The sequence below is a fragment of the Pristiophorus japonicus genome, chromosome 22 (genome assembly GCF_044704955.1).
Source record: "Pristiophorus japonicus isolate sPriJap1 chromosome 22, sPriJap1.hap1, whole genome shotgun sequence".
NCBI classification, from domain to species: Eukaryota; Metazoa; Chordata; class Chondrichthyes; family Pristiophoridae; genus Pristiophorus; species Pristiophorus japonicus.
In genome coordinates this window covers 20,145,792-20,161,712 of record NC_091998.1, presented here as the reverse complement: position 1 = coordinate 20,161,712, position 15,921 = coordinate 20,145,792, and positions in this window count along the sequence as shown.

Sequence of the window (15,921 nt, the reverse complement as noted above, 5' to 3'; positions counted from 1 at the left end):
GATTAAAGAAAGAAAATAAATTCATCTCTTATTGTTTATTGAAGTTCTGGAGTACTCGAGCATTATATAATTCTCTTTACAAGGAAAACATCTTTCTCTTAGGGATGTGTGTGTGTGTGTGTTTGTATCTATGTGTGTGTCTGCGTATGAATGTATGTGTGTGTAAACCCCAATTGGATCACTTCACATAATTAAATTTGGTTGGTTTGGCTGAACCAGTGTTGGGGTTAATTGGCTCAGCCCTGAAAAATCCAAAATGGCTCCCAGTAGAAAAAGTAGCAGAAGCAGGAATTTTGCATTGAAAACATTTTTGAAAACAAGGGAGCAGTTTTGAAACAAGGCCTTCAAGAAATCATATCACACAGAAGGGGTCCGTTCGGCCCATCGTGTCTGTGCTGTCTCTTTGAAATGCCCACAAATATTTCTGTAGCTGTGTTGTGTGATTATTTGCAGTATTTTTCCTAACCCAAATTCACAAATACTATTGGGGTTTCACCACCCACCCTCCCCTCTCATCCTCCCCAAGAATCTTTACTTCATGATTAGGCATCAAAACTCAATAACAAAGGGTCAATTGTCCCATCAGACCCGCAATGTCAAGGGATTATGGCAGCACCAGAAATGAATGTCTTTTGGTGATGAGATCACGATTGGTGATGTTTGGGAAGAACAGATGGGCGATTACAAGTCTCAGCCCCAGATTTGAGGTTTTAATGACACTTGGTTTAGCCAAACCCATTCACTCTCCTCCCATCCCTGCTCTATCAGCTGAAAATAATAACAACCATTGGGACCCTTTAATTTGTGGATCCCAGTGCATCTATGGGATGGCCAAAATCACTTGCCTGAATAAAGGCACTGATAGTAAACGGATGGAATCCACAGATTGCAGACATTTGGGGGCTCAAATATGTAAATAACAGTGCTTTTTCCCCCCTCCCTTATTGAAATGATTAATGTCAATTGCTTTTTTTTCTAGTTTTTCCATTGAATGGGCTAATGTACGCTTGGTAATCATTACCTGGTGTTGTGACTGTACCACCACATCAGTGACATTGGTGTTACTCCTGTGAATATTATTATGGCCCAAGTGCCGAATCTCAGCGAGTTTGCCAACTGTGGCATCACCATGTTCAACAGCCTGATAAGTACATATAAGCAACTATTTATTTTTAAAGATTGTACTGCTTCACAGTAATAATGAAACGTAACCTTGCTAATGTCTGTTATGAATATATGCTACCAGCAAACAATTTAGCTCTGCAACAATTTCAATTAGCTTTCAATTCCATTTCATTTTATTCTCAACTGAATAACGGACTTGACATCATTTCTGCAACATTTCCAGACAAATCTTTTGGACAGTTTTTCTTTTTGAATTCTGTTGCCCTTTCAGTCACCTGGCGTTACGCATCAGGATGGAAGGATAGAAGACCCTAGGGTGTAGCCACCTCTATGATTGTGGTTACTTCTGCTCTTTTGTCATCTAGCCCGCATTGCATGAGCAGGAGTTGGAGGGATGTGCCGGCTTTTGCTCCTCGCTCCAAGGTGGAACACCTTGTCCCCCTCCACGCGCACTTCTTTATTGAGCGAGCCTTTCCCCAGAGAAGCCACGTGGTGCCACAATCATTCCACGAGCTTGCACCCTGCCTCCAAAGTGCTCACAGCTAAAGAGGTGCTGTCACCGCACTGGGGAGTTTCTAGATTATATGTTCCAGAAATGGCCTCTCTGAAACGACAGCCCAAATGTTGTCGCAGTGGCTAATGTTTGGATGTGTGTGCTTCAGTGGTAGTTAGATGTGCAGCAGTGTGAGCTTGTGCCTTCAGACCACGTTATACTGGCAGGCAGTGGTGACAGACAGTTGCGTGGTTACACACGGCCACATACCTGGTGACATCACTCGCAATATACTTTACAAGGTGGCATTTCCCTTTAAACATGAGGGTCTGAAAGTTGAGTCACAGGCATCGAAAGAGGTAAACCATGATTTATATCAATGTATGCACACGTAGATGCAAATCAAATGAGGGGTAGGGTAGCATAGTGGTTATGTTACTGGACCAGTAATCCCGTGGCCGGAACTAATGATTCAGAGACATGCGTTCAAATCTCACCACGGCAGCTGGGGAATTTAAATTCAGTTAAATAAATCTGGAATTAGAAAGCTAATATCAGTAATGAAACTACCATCTGGTTCACTGATGCCCTTTAGGGAAGGAAATCTGCCGTCCTTACCCGGTCTGGCCTACATGTGACTCCAGACCCACAGCAATGTGGTTGACTCTTAGCTGCCCTCTGAAATGGCCCAGCGAGACACTCAGTTGTGTTTAAGAGGGCGACTCACCACCACCTTCTCGAGGGCGATTAGGGACGGGCAATAAATGCTGGTCTTGCTGGCGACACCCACATCCCAGCAACGAATAAAACAATTGCAGTCACATTAGATTCATAAAGGCTAAATATAAAAGAGTGGTTTCAATGTAACTGAATTTGTACGTGTTATGTAGGAAATCTCTGGGGGGAGCAGATTCTCTGTAATAAGTGACAAGCTTGAAGGAAATAATTCTGTTCTTCAGTTGGCTTAGGACAGGGTCTCCAGGAGGGAGGGATGGTGAGGAAAAAGGCAATTTGTCTATCCCTAAAGCAGATCAAAATTCTGAGCAGACTGAAAGCTATCGGGTCGGCAGTCACTTCAGCCCTGCCACTGTTTACAGCTTTCAGATTCCCCAATAATTAGTTTCCTCTACCGTTTGGGCGAAAGTTCACCTCCAGGTATTGATACTTTAAATTCAACTCGAGATCCGGCAAGAATGCACAGCATTGGCGATTCCTGGCATTGCAATGCAAGCCTGTCGGAACTTTACCCGCCGGCTATACGTGGAGACTCTCGGATTGACGAGCAGACTTTCCGACCCAAAGAGAGGCAAAAATGAAGCGCAGGTAGGGCCGAGGGTCCACTCTGTGTGCATCGGAGCAACGCTATGGAGGGCCTGAGCAAATGCCACCGAAATCTGCTTCGACCTTTGCAAATGTTGCTTGGCAGGTTAGAGAACAGATTTCACCTGGGCAGTTCCGACACAAAGTGCTGTGCAAACTCGCAAAAGGCATCAGAAGTGACCGCCATTGCTTCATCACAGTAAAAATGTCAATTTGACCTGCTGTGGAACTAATCCATTCATTTCTGTACGTGGCGAGTGGGAGTGCTGGAGCTGACAGATTCTTAATTAAGTTGCCGCAGGTCGCCTTTGTTTGTCTAAAAATCTAATGAGATGCTGCTTCTAATAAGTATAATAAATGTTGTAATACTGTTGTGACACTTCTGTCAGCATTTGTCTTAGTACGGCTAATGTTCACTGTATGATACTCTGTTAATTTAGCAACACTTTGTATGTATTTTTAGATCTTGTGACTTTCACATCGCTGCCAGCACTTCGAGGTGTTTTAAGTGCCAAAATGGAGATAGTGATTACCTGATTTAAAAAAAATAAATAAATGGACAGTTTTCTCTTCAGATCTGGGTGTCTCGGATTCTTCATATGCATGAGCAGTTCATCCAGAGCCTTTGTGCTCGGCACTCCACTGTATGCACCAACTGGAACCACGGTCCTAAACACTGAGGGCAGAAAATGGCAGGTTTCCATCTGCAACTCAAAGATGCATTGAGGGAGAAGCAACAGGGAGAAAGGAATGATGCTGATAGGGTTAGATGAATAGGGGTGGGAGGAGCCTGGTGTGGAGCATACACACCGGCATGGACCAGTTGGGCCGAATGGCCTGTTTCTGTCCTTTTAGTTCTATGTAGCACGTCGACATTCATCTCTCGATTTAATAGCTTCAACAGTTGTGGTACCAGGTATAATTCTCTGATACTGTTCTTCATATATTTGCAAATATTTTTCTTTTATCACTTACAGTAGAGTATGTTAAAAGCACCGCTCCGATTTCTACAAAGTACTTTGAAGAGATTACATGCAGTTGTAATTTGTTTTCAAGTTTCGAACTTTATAGTCTGACGAGGATTGGGCAAGAAGCACGGTAATAGTTCCAGTGATGTTTTGGAGGGAGAAGTTCCTGCTTTTTAATTCGTTCCTGGGATGTGGACGTCGCTGGTAAGGCCAGCATTGATTGCCCATCCCGAATTGCCCTCGAGAAGGTGGTGGTGAGCCGCCTTCTTGAACCGCTGCAGTCCATGTGGTGAAGGTGCTCCTACAGTGAAGTTAGGGAGGGAGTTCCAGGATTTTGACCCAGCGAATCCAGAGTGAAGCCTGTGCATTTAAGGAAAAAGAAAAAGACTTGCATTTATATAGCACCTTTCACGACCACCAGATGTCTCAAAGCGCTTTACAGCCAATGAAGTACTTTTTGGAGTGTAGTCACTGTTGTAATGTAGGAAACGCGGCAGCCAATTTGTGCACAGCAGGTTCCCGCAAACAGCAATGTGATAACGACCTGATAATCTGTTTTTAGTGATGTTGATTGAGGGATAAATATTGGCCAGGACACTGGGGATAACTCCCCTGCTCTTCTTCAAAACAGTGCCATGGGATCTTTTACATCCACCTGAGAGGGCAGACAGGATCTCACTTTGGCGTCTCATCTGAAAGGCGGCACCTCCAACAGTGCAGCACTACACTGTGCGTGTCAGGCTAGATATTTGTGCTTAAGTCCCTGGAGTGGGACTTGAACCCACAACCTTCTGACCTTCTGAGTGTGCTGCCCACTGAGCCACAGCTGACACTTGATTAGCAGCCCATGAGTTGTCTGACTGTGAGCTTCTTAGAAACTCTGGAGTGATATTGCTTGATTATCTGAGGTAAATCTGCCAATTCCGAGGCCAGAATTGTGTTTGGCTAAGCTTGGGATGTTTAGTAGGCCAAAAATACAACAGGTTTTGCAAACTAGTGGAAGCAAACATCATGGGGCAGAAATTGTTCTGTGCCAATGGCATGAAACGCGCTCATATCACATTGCTGCTTGCTGTGCGCAAATTGGCTGCTGCGTTTCCTACATTACAATGGTAGCTACACTTCAAATTCAAGGGAGCAGCGTGCAGCGGCCCAGCCCAGAAATCGGCGCGGTCCAGGCCTGCAAGATCATCAGCAGGCCGGGACCATTAGAGGGAGCAGCGCGTGCTGCTGCAGGAGGGCGACGGCTGATTGTAGTGCGGGCAGGTACAGCAGGAGCGACGAGGTCGGGGTGAAGGAGCGGCAAGAGTTCGTAGAGGGATGTGATCAGGACTCAGGAGAGGCGTGAGTTCGAGGCCCAGAAGAGCCAAGGGCCCAAGGGCAGCACGGACCAGCCCACACTGCGATATGTGTACGAGCTAGGTCTGTGCAGCAGAGCTGGTCTCCAGTCATCTTGGTTAATCCTTGCAACTGGACCAAGACCTAGCTCTGTCAAGCCTGTGGTGGCTGGTGTGCAACATGCACAGGCGTCTTCCACCCTTCAACATGTAGTTTGGGATCCAGAAGATTAGGTCCTTCATTGAAACATAGAAACATAGAAAATAGGTGCAGGAGTAGGCCATTCAGTCCTTCGAGCCTGCACCACCATTCAACAAGATCATGGCTGATCATTCACCTCAGTACCTCTTTCCTGCTTTCTTTCCATACCCCTTGATCCCTTAAGTCGTAAGGGCCATATCTAACTCCCTCTTGAATATATCCAATGAACTGGCATCAACAACTCTCTGCGGTAGGTAATTCCACAGGTTAACAACTCTCTGAGTGAAGAAGTTTCTCCTCATCTCAGTCCTAAATGGCTTACCCCTTATCCTTAGACTATGTCCCCTGGTTCTGGACTTCCCCAACATCAGGAACATTCTTCTTGCATCTAACCTGTCCAGTCCTGTCAGAATTTTATATGTTTCCATGAGATCCCCTCTCATCCTTCTAAACTCCAGTATATAAAGGCCCAATCAATCCAGTCTCTCCTCATATGTCAGTCCTGCCATCCCAGGAATCAGTCTGGTGAACCTTCGCTGCACTCCCTCAATAGCAAGAACGTCCTTCCGAAGGTTAGGAAACCAAAACTGAACACAATATTCCAGGTGAGGCCTCACCAAGGCCCTGTACAACTGCAGTAAGACCTCCCTGCTCCTATACTCAAAGCCTCTAGCTATGAAGGCCAACATACCATTTACCTTCTTCACCGCCTGCTGTACCTACATGCCAACTGATGTACCATGACACCCAGGTCTTGTTGTACCTCCCTTTTCCTAATCTGCCGCCATTCAGATAATAATCTGCCTCCCTGTTTTTGCCACCAAGGTGGATAACCTCACATTTATACACATTATACTGCATCTGCCATGCGTTTGCCCACTCACCTAACCTGTCCAAGTCACCCTGCAGCCTCTTAGCATGCTCCTCACAGCTCACACCGCCACCCAGCTTAGTGTCATCTGCAAACTTGGAGATATTGCATTCAATTCCTTCATCTAAATCATTAATGTATATTGTAAATAGCTGGGGTCCCAGCACTGAGCCCAGCGGCATCCCACTAGTCACTGCCTGCCATTCTGACCCGTTTATCCCGACTCTCTGCTTCCTGTCTGCCAACCAATTCTCTATCCACGTCAGTACATTACCCCCAATACAATGTGCTTTAATTTTGCACACCAATCTCTTGTGTGGGACCTTGTCAAAACACCTGTGAACTCATCCCTTTTCGGAAGCAAGTAATCCTTGTTTGTCTATGATGATGATGACACTTCAAAATGTACTTCATTGGCTCTGAAGCGCTGCAGGACATCCTGAGGTCATGAAAGGCACTATATAACTGCAAGTCTTAATGAATCGGCAGTTCATTTTACACCACGCCTGATTTCTTTTCCGCAGTGGAACGGAAACGGCGCCGGGTGTAAACGGAGCTGCTGATTGGCTCTGAGCCCGTTTCACGCTGGTGGTAACTGTAAAGTCCTTACACTATACCACAAATCCACACGAGGCACATTCTATGGACAAGGTCACTCTGTGACCTGCACCTTTTTTCAAAGGACCAAGAAGTGATGACCCTGCATGGGACCTCTCTTTATATACCTGGATGACCAGGTGAGGAGTGTCTCCCACAAGTTCACCTCCTGTGGTCAAGGTGTGCATTTCTCAAGTATATACAGTATTGCAGTGTTGTTGCATGAAGGTTACATACATGACATCACCTTCCCCCCAACGTCTTATTGGGATCACAGGTTAAGTCTTTCGGCTGGTCTACGCTCCCTCGTGGAGCGCCGCAGTTGGGGCTCTGGCTGTTGAGCCTTGGCCTGCGTGTCTGTCCCTTTGTGGTGATTCCGGCCTGTCCGGGCTGACCGCAGGGACTGTGCATGCTGCTGAATGTTCTTGTTGCTCGTTCACTGGCGGTGGTGTGAATACCATCTCATGATCTTCCTCAGGTTCCTCAGAGTCCATGCTGAACCTTTTTTTTACTTGGTCCAGATGCTTGCGGCATACCTGCCCATTGTTAAGTTTAACCACGATGACCCCATTCCCCTCTTTGTCTATTACAGTACCTTCAAGCCATTTGGGCCCCACAGCGTGATTGAGGACAAATACGGGGTCACCAATTTCTATACATCTCCCCCTTGAATTTCGGTCATGGTACTCATTTTGGGATTGGCGCAAGCCTTCAACAATGTCGGACAAGACAGGATGAATAAGGGACAGCCGAGTTTTGAGTGTACATTTCATAAGGAGCTCCGCGGGCGGGACCCCCGTGAGCGAGTGCGGTCGGGACCTATAGACCAGCAGGAGGCGCGATAGGCGGCATTGAAGGGAGGGACCTTGAATCCGGAGCATGCCTTGTTTTATGATTTGGACTGCACATTTCGCCTGGCCATTGGAGGCCGGCTTGAACGGTGCTGTCCTGACATGATTGATGCCATTACCTGACATGAACTCCCGGAATTCGTAGCGAGTGAAACATGGGCCATTATCGCTAACAAGGATGTCTGGCAAACCGTGGGTCGCAAAGACCGCACGGAGACTCTCCACAGTGGTGGATGTCATGCACAAATTCAAAATGATGCACTCAATCCATTTCGAGTACGCATCAACCACGATGAGAAACATTTTCCCCATGAACGGGCCCACGTAGTCTACGTGAATACGTGACCATGGCCTGGTGGGCCAGGGCCACGGGCTGAGCGGGGCCTCCCTGGGGGCATTTCCCAGCTGAGCACATGTCGTGCACCTGTGAACACAGTGTTCCAGGTCTGAATCAATTCCCGGCCACCAAACATGTGACCGGGCAATGGCCTTCATCAGCACGATGCCTGGGTGCTCACTGTGGAGTTCCCTGATGAAAGCTTCCCTGCCCCTCTTGGGCATGACTACCCGGCTGCCCCATAGTAGGCAGTCGGCTTGGATGGAGAGCTCATCTATCCGCCTGTGAAATGGTCTGACCACCTCAGGGCATGCTCCGTGTGCGGGCGCCCAATCCCCAGTCAGGACACATTTCTTAATCAAAGATAGGAGGGGATCTCTGTTGGTCCAGATTTTGATCTGGCGGGCTGTGATGGGGGAGCCTGCGCTGTCAAAGGCATCAATGGCCATGATCATCTCAGCGCTTTGCTCCACTGCCCCCTCAGTGGTGGCCAGTGGAAGCTTGCTGAGCACGTCAGCGCAATTTTCAGTGTCCGGCATGTGCCGGATGGTGTAGTCATACGCAGCCAGCGTGAGAGCCCATCGCTGTATGTGAGCTGACTCATTGGCATTGACAGCCTTGCTGCCTGACAACAGGGATGTTAACGGCTTGCGGTCCGTTTCTGATTCGAACCTCCTGCCAAAAAGGTACTGGTGCATCTTTTTCACCCCATAGACACATGTGAGTGCTTCCTTCTCAACCATCCCATATCCACATTCTGCTTGAGAGAGCGACCTGGAGGCATAAGCCACAGGTTGTAGTTGGCCCTCAGCGTTACTCTGCTGCAACACGCACCCAACCCCATAGGGCGATGCATCACATGTCAGAACCAATTTCTTACAGGGGTTGTGCAGGGTCAACAACTTATTTGAACAGAGTAAGTTGCGCGCCCAATTGAAAGCCCGTTCCCATCAGTCCCCCCAAAACCAATCGCAACCCTTACGCAGGAGCACGTGTAGCGGCTCCAACAATGTGCTTAAGTTCGGCAGAAAGTTCCCGAAATAGTTCAAGAGTCCTAGAAATGAACGCAACTCCGATGTGTTGCAGGGCCTGGGCGCTCGTCGAATCACCTCTGTTTTGGATTTGGTGGGCCGAATCCCGTCTGCAACAGCCCTCCTGACCAGAAACTCGACTTCGGGAGCCAAAAACACACACTTAGGTTTCTTGAGTCGCAGGCCTACCCAGTCTAGTCGGCGTAGCACCTCTTCCAGGTTGTGGAGGTGTTCCTCGGTGTCCCGACCCGTGATGAGGACATCGTCCTGGAATACGATAGTTTCAGGAATGGATTTGAGCAGGCTTTCCATGTTTCTTTGAAAGATCGCGGCAGCTGATCGAATGTCAAATGGACACCTGTTGTCAACAAACAGTCCCTTGTGCGTGGTGATGGTGGTCAGTAGTTTGGATTCGTCGGCCAGTTCTTGGGTCATGTAGGCTGAAGTGAGATCCAACTTGGTGAACAGCTTGCTGCCTGCCATCGTGGCAAAAAGATCCTCCGCTCTCGGAAGCGGGTATTGGTCTTGTAGGGACACCCGGTTGATAGTGGCCTTGTAGTCGCCACAGATCCTGACCGAGCCATCCGCTTTCAGGACGGGAACAATGGGGCTTGCCCAGTCGCTGAATTCAATGGGTGAGATGATGCCCTCTCTCAGCAAACAGTCCAATTCGCTTTCAATTTTCTCCCGCATCACATACGGCACAGCTCTGGCTTTGTGGTGCACTGGTCTGGCGTCCGGGGTGATGCGAATCACTACTTTGGTACCTTTGAACGTGCAGACGCTCGGTTGGAATAGCGACTCAAATTGCTGTAGGACCTGTGAGCATGACCTTCGCTCCACAGATGACACTGCGTGCACTTCCCCCCATTTCCAGTTCATCTCAGCTAACCAGTTCCTCCCCAACAGTGCGGGACCATTGCCCGGGACAATCCAGAGCGGCAGCCGGTTCACTGATCCATTGTGTGTGACAGCCAACATTGCACTGCCTAGCACTGGAATGATTTCTTTGGTGTACGTCCGTAGTTGAGTCTCAATGCGTTCTAGTTTGGGTCTGCTGGCTTTGAGTGGCCATAGCTTTTTGAATTGTTGAACGATCATGAGTGACTGGCTGGCCCCTGTGTGCAGCTCCATGCGTACCGGGATGCCGTTTAATAGGACCTTCATCATCATAGGTGGCGTTTTTGTATATGAGCTGTGAATGTTTTCTACATGAACCCGCTGAACTTCAGCATCCATTGATTTGCCCCACGCATCATCTGCCTCGCAGACCCCTCTTCTGGTCCATCCACCTCATAAATTAGCCTGGTCGCAGGCTTCCTGCACATTCTAGCTAAATGGCCAGTGAGGTAACAATTTCTGCAGGCGAACTGTTGAAACCTGCAAGTCTTGGCAGCATGTCTGCCCCCACACCTCCAGCATGAACTGAGATTCCCATTGTTATGAACAAAAGAGCTGTTACTAGGCATTCCTTGTTGATTGTCCCTTTGACTGCTCTTGAGAACCCGGTTAGTGGGTGTCAATGGCCCCATCCCAGGACTGGGATGGTGTAAATGTCCGTTCAGCCTGCCATTGTCTGTGTTGAAAACCTGTTCTGGGGTCTATTGCTGCCTGGGGTGTGTCGAACTGCCCTTGCCTGCCTGCTGGGCTCTGAGTCGCGTTTATGATATTGACCCCCTGATCCATCGCCATGTTGGAATCAGAGTTGCGCGCGTATATTATCTTGGTTTCCTCTTTCCCCCACCATAAAAGTCTGAGCCAGCAACGCCGCTGCTTCCAAAGTCAAGTCCTTGGTTTCGATTAACTTTCTGAAAATCCTGGCATGACCGATGCCCTCAATAAAGAAATTCCTTAGCATCTCCCCCCGCAGGCGTCTGTGAACTTACAGAGGCTGGCCAAGTGCCGGAGGTCCGCAACGAAGTCCGGTATGCTCTGTCCTTCCCGACGGCGGTGGGTATAATATCTGTGTCGGGCCATGTGTATACTGCTTGCCGGTTTGAGGTGCTCACTGATTAGCTTGCTGAGCTCTTCAAAGGTTTTGTCCACCGGCTTCTCGGGTGCTAGCAGGTCTTTCATGAGCGCCTAAGTCTTAGATCCACAGCTGGTCAGTAGATGAGCCCTTCGCTTGTCGGCTGCTGCCTCTCCCAGCCAGTCCTTCGTGACAAAGCTCTGCTGAAGCCTCTCAACGAAATCGTCCCAGTCCTCACCAACCCAGTACCGTTCCTTTGTGCTACCGGTGGCCATTCTCGTGGGTCGTTGATTCCCGTTTCTCGTCGCCACTGTAAAGTTCTTACACCATACCACAAATCCACACGAGGCACATTCTATGGACAAGGTCACTCTGTGACCTGCACCTTTATTCACAAGACCAAGAAGTGATGACCCTGCGTGGGACTTCCCTTTATATACTGGATGACCAGGTGAGGAGCCTCTCCCACAGTGCATTTCTCAAGTATATACAGTATTGCAGTGTTGTTACATAAAGGTTACATACATGACAGTAACGAATAATTTCACTGCCAGTGTATTTGCCAACTACTGAACCCAGTAATCCAATTTATCTCTTCAAATTTCTAGAATGCACTTCGCGCATAACTCACAGTGGGTGTTAACGACCCTGGCCAGCTCATTGACAAGCTCTTGACACCAGTGGTGCCATGGAGGAGCCGCATGCTGTTCCTTCTTACGCCGGAAATTACACAGTTTTTGTGTTTTTAATTAGTTTTTTTTCTCTCTCGATCAACGTGCCGTCCACACAGAAAACGTCCTTCTTGTATAATCAGTCGCTAAAACCTTGAAACTTGCAGCTCTTAACTTCAAAAGACTTCCTGTGTTGCAGACTCACTGGAAAAACATGCAATTTTTTAATTGAGTTTTGCTTTGATATTTACATTTTATATACTATTTTTCTGAAGTGCATGGAATTCAGAAACTTCAAACGGCAATTGCTCATTAACCTATCTTGACATCTGAGCATTTTTGAGGAGTGCTGAAAAGAATATTGGACTTGGCTCATTATACTCAATTACCCGTGAAGTTCAGTCCCAGAATTTGTAGCATCAAGCCCTGATATTTCTGGTTTCTCGTGCATTTGACCCAGAAGCTTCCTGTCTTCATTATCCACCGACAAGCTGTTTATGATTTCACCAAAGTGTTAACAGGAAACAAATGACGCACCTTACAGGACCTGGCTGTCTCGCTGGGATCCTGGCCGATCCCAGTCAGATCAGACGGCAGCGCATTCTGAACGAGCCCCTCACTCTCACACCTTATCTGGCGCTGCCTTCCACCTCTCAGGTTGATTTCAAAACACCGTCTCCCTCTGCCCAGTCCCAACGTCAAACGGATCCTCACCCCTTCTCAAAGTAGATCTTACTTCTGCACGTATGACAGGATTTGCGTTCTGTGCTCTGAGAGGAAAACAAAACAAAAAACGTCCGAATGCAACCACCTGACCCAAATCTGCCAACGTGCCCACTCTCCGGAGCACCACGCACAACCACTTTTGTACTCTGCTTCTTGGGGCCCAGTCATCTGGGCACAGAACTGGCAAAACTGTGACTGATGCACTGGGCACAACGAGGAGCTGAGCCCTTAACTTCACCTTTGTCTTATCAGTTACACCGAGGTAACTCTTATATTTTAAAAGATCCGTTCACATTTCAGTCTTATAAAAATTTCAGGAAGTATCTGCTTAAGTTGACTATCTATGTTAAGCTGTAGGATGCTTGAGTAAAGAAAGACTTGCATTTATATAGCGCCTTTTATGACCACCAGACATCCCAAAGCACTTTACAGCCAATGAAGTACTTTTGGAGTGTAGTCACTATTGTAATGTGGGAAACACGGCAGCCAATTTGCGCACAGCAAGCTCCCACAAACAGCAATGTGATAATGACCAGATATTTGTTATGTTGATTGAGGGATAAATATTGGCCCGACACCTGGGATAATTCCCCTGCTCTTCTTCGAAATTGTACCATGGGATCTTTTGCATTCACTTGCGTCCCATCCGAAAGACAACACCTCCGACAGTGCAGCATACCCTCAGCACTGGAGTGTCAGCTTAGATTTATGTGTTTAAGTGCCTGGAGTGGGACTTGAACCCACAACCTTCTGACTCAGGTGAAAGTGCTACCCACTGAGCCACAGCTGAGTAAGCGATAGGACTACGTTTTGAAGAAAGGCTGTGGTGATTAAACGTATTTTCCCTGGAGAAACATGAGAGGCGATATGATACGTGTTCTTAAAGTAATGAAGATTGCAGATGAAAGGGAAGTAAACAATGTACTGATCTTCAGATAATGAGCACAGGATTAGAGGACACAAGTGCAACATTTACAATCTCAAGTAAAAGGGTTGAGATTGGAAAAAAATTATTCTCCCGCTGGATAATGAACACATTGCCAAAAAGATGTAATGTATTCAGGGTCAACAGGCATCTTTAAAAGGAAGCAGATCATGGTCTGGCAATGCCTCGATTTTAAAACACTCATTCTTGTTTTCAAATCCTTCCATAGTCTCACCCCTCCCTATCTCTGTAATCTCCTCCAGCCTTGCAACCCTCCGAGATCACTGCACTCCTCCAATTCTGGCCTCTTGCACATCTCCAATTGTCATCACCCCACCATTGGTGGCTGTGCCTTCATTTGCCTGGGCCCCAAGCTCTGGAACTCCCTCCCTAAACCTCTTCGCCTCTCTACCTGTCCTCCTTTAAGATGCTCCTTAAAATCTACCGTGTTATGCAAGCTTTTGGTCGCCTGTCCTGATATCCCCCTATGTGTTTTATAGTGATCCTGTGAAGCACCTTCGGACATTTTGCTACATTACAGGCGGTATATAAAGACAAGTTGTTGTTGAGAGACTGTGACCACTCGTTCCAGTCTCCATCCAGGGGAAACAGCCTGTACCTGTTATAACACTGGTATTTAGGATTAAGAAAGAAAGACTTGGATTTATATAACGCCTTTCATGACAACCGGATGCCTCAAAGTGCTTTACAGCCAATGATTTTTGAATGGTAAGGGAGTGAAGGGTTATGGGGAGCGGGCAGGGAAGTGGAGTTGAGGCCAAGATCAGATCAGCCATGATCTTATTGAATGGCGGAGCAGGCTCCAGGGGCCAAATGACCGACTCCTGCTCCTATTTCTTATGCTGTGTTCTTAAGTACATTTGGAGTGTAGTCACTGTTCTAATGTAGGAAATATCGCAGAAGTGGTTCTGTGTGGGCTTCACTCGAATATGAACTTTCCACCAATGTGTTTTGGAGGTTGGGTTGGATCCAGAATTGGCAGAATTTCAAGCTCCAAACTCTTTGTCACATTTGTACACTCTGAGTGACAAGTGTCCACAAACCTCGAGCCGCTCCGAGCTTTGCTTCATCCTGGGACTGGATTGGACGCACGTCGCTTTAGCCTTCCAGCAGTCACTGTGACAAATATGATCTGCACCGTCTCCCCGCCAAACCCAGTCAAAGTTTTATGTTTCACAAACTCCCTGTTCCATCCGCCACCACATTCACGAAGTAGACTGCCCATGTGGCTGGGTATAGTGCGGGTACAGTGCGGGGCAACAGGGCTGAAAGCACCCGGTTATAAGTGGGGCACCTAACTCAATCTGCCCCAGCTGCGATATAATAAACATGGATTACAACACTAATTCCAGAAAGAAAGACTTGGATTTATATAGCGCCTTTCACGACCACCGGATGTCTCAAAGCACTTCACAGCCAATGATCTTATTGAAACTTATAAGATTCTGAGGGAGCTCGACAAGGTAGCTGCAGAGAGGATATTTCCACTCGTGGGGGAATCCAGAACTAGGGGGGTTTAGTTTAAGAATAAGGGGTCGCCCATTTAGAACTGAGATGAGGAAGAATTTCTTCTCTCAGAGGGTCGGTGGAATTCTCTGCCCCAGAGAGCTGTGAAGGCTGGATCATTGAATATATTTAAGGTGGAGAGAGACAGATTTTTGAACAATAAGGGAGTGAAGGGTTATGGGGAATGGGCATAAAAGTGGAGCTGAGCCCAAGATCAGATCAGCGATGATCTTATTAAATGGCGGAGCAGGCTCGAGGGGCCAAATGGCCTACTCCTGCTCCTATTTCATATATTCTTATGTTCTTAAGTAGTTTTGCAATGTGGTCACTGTTGTAATGTGGAAATTGCGGCAGCCGATTTGCGCACAGCAAGCTCCCACAAACAGCAATGTGATGATGAGCAGATAATCTGTTTTTTTTGTTATGTTGATTGAGAGATAAATATTGGCCAGGATAACTCCCCTGCTCTTCTTCGAAATAGTGCCATGGGATCTTTTACGTCCACCTGAGAGAGCAGACGGGGCCTCGGTTTAATGTCTCATTTGAAAGACGGCACCTCCGACAGTGCAGCACTCCCTCAGCACTGCACTGAAGTTTTACTTCCAGTAAAATAATTAATTTTTTAACCAGATAACATAACATCACTTTAAAATGTTTCACTTTTTTTAACCTGCCAAGATTTTTATGTCCATTTAGCATTCAGGGCAAGACAACTTTAAGTTTGCTCGGAATCTTCTGAAGTCTTCTGGAAATATTTGCCATCTTTAATGCCGAACAATTTAATATTCTGAGGAATATTTTCCATGAGCATCTGTTACTTCTAATTAAGTGAATATTTAATAAAATATTAGAAATGTAATTATTGTCCTTGAAACTATCACAGATAGGAAACTAACTTGCTAAATTAAAATCCATGCAGCACGCTGTCTCAAGACTACCTCAAGGGTTTTAGGTTGCTTAAAAATAAAAAC